Raw genomic sequence first — 1,005 nt, forward strand, 5'->3', positions numbered from 1 at the left:
CAGGAGCAAGGTGGCCCATTCCCCCTGTGAAGGGGACACGAAAATTATTGATTCATATGATTAGTCTGTATGCCACTTTAGCTTAGTGGCAGAGCGTCTGCTATGTAAGCAGAAGGTCGTCAGTTCAATCCTGGCAAGTGGCTTACAGCTGCATTATGCTCTAGTCGGGTATGAGAAGCAGGAGCAGGTCTGCTCACTCCGCAAAGGATACAGAAAGATTATTGATTTATGTACTTATTCTCTGCGTCACTTTAGCTTAGTGGCAGAGCGTCGGCTCTGTGAGCAGAAGGTCGTCAGTCCAATCCTGACAAGTGGCTTATAGCACCATAAATATCTGGTCTGGTACGAGAAGCAGGAGCAAGATGGCCCATTCTGTGAAGGGGACACGAAAATTATTGATTCATATGGTTAGTCTGTATGTCACTTTAGCTTAGTGGTAGAGCGTCTGCTTCGTAAGCAGAAGGTCGTCAGTTCAATCCTGACAAGTGGCTTACAGCTGCATTATGCTCTAGTCGGGTATGAGAAGCAGGAGCAGGTCTGCTCACTCCGCAAAGGATACAGAAAGATTATTGATTTATGTACTTATTCTCTGCGTCATTTTAGCTTAGTGGCAGAGCGTCGGCTCTGTGAGCAGAAGGTCGTCAGTCCAATTCTGGCAAGTGGCTTATAGCACCATAAATTTCTGGTCTGGTACGAGAAGCAGGAGCAGGATGGCCCATTCTGTGAAGGGGACAGGAAAATTATTGATTCATATAGTCAGTGTGTGTGCCACTTGAGCTTAGTGGTAGAGCGTCTGCTTCGTAAGCAGAAGGTCGTCAGTTCAATCCTGGCAAGTGGCTTACAGCAGCATTAGGCTCTAGTCGGGTATGAGGAGCAAGAGCAGGTTTGCTCACTCCGCAAAGGATACAGGAAGATTATTGATTTATGCAGTTATTTGGTGTGTCACTTTAGCTTAGTGGCAGAACGTCTGCTTGAAAGCAGAAGGTCGTCAGTTCGATCCTGGTA

The 1,005-nt window shown here is 46.7% G+C and overlaps 5 non-coding genes across 5 annotated transcripts; all 5 read left to right on the top strand.

The window, feature by feature from the left end:
• Positions 1–71: 71 nt before the first annotated feature.
• On the top strand, positions 72–143 carry Pmar_PMAR012262. Its single transcript has one exon. It is a non-coding gene; the product is annotated as a tRNA-Thr (tRNA).
• Positions 144–245: 102 nt separating this feature from the next.
• Positions 246–317, top strand: Pmar_PMAR012263. The gene has a single exon. It is a non-coding gene; the product is annotated as a tRNA-Thr (tRNA).
• A 102-nt stretch (positions 318–419) lies between these two features.
• Pmar_PMAR012264 lies at positions 420–491 on the top strand. Its single transcript has one exon. It is a non-coding gene; the product is annotated as a tRNA-Thr (tRNA).
• Positions 492–593: 102 nt separating this feature from the next.
• Pmar_PMAR012265 lies at positions 594–665 on the top strand. The gene has a single exon. It is a non-coding gene; the product is annotated as a tRNA-Thr (tRNA).
• Positions 666–767: 102 nt separating this feature from the next.
• Pmar_PMAR012266 lies at positions 768–839 on the top strand. The gene has a single exon. It is a non-coding gene; the product is annotated as a tRNA-Thr (tRNA).
• Positions 840–1,005: the final 166 nt, after the last annotated feature.

Source organism: Perkinsus marinus (genome assembly GCF_000006405.1).
Source record: "Perkinsus marinus ATCC 50983 genomic scaffold scf_1104296934294, whole genome shotgun sequence".
NCBI classification, from domain to species: Eukaryota; Perkinsozoa; order Perkinsida; family Perkinsidae; genus Perkinsus; species Perkinsus marinus.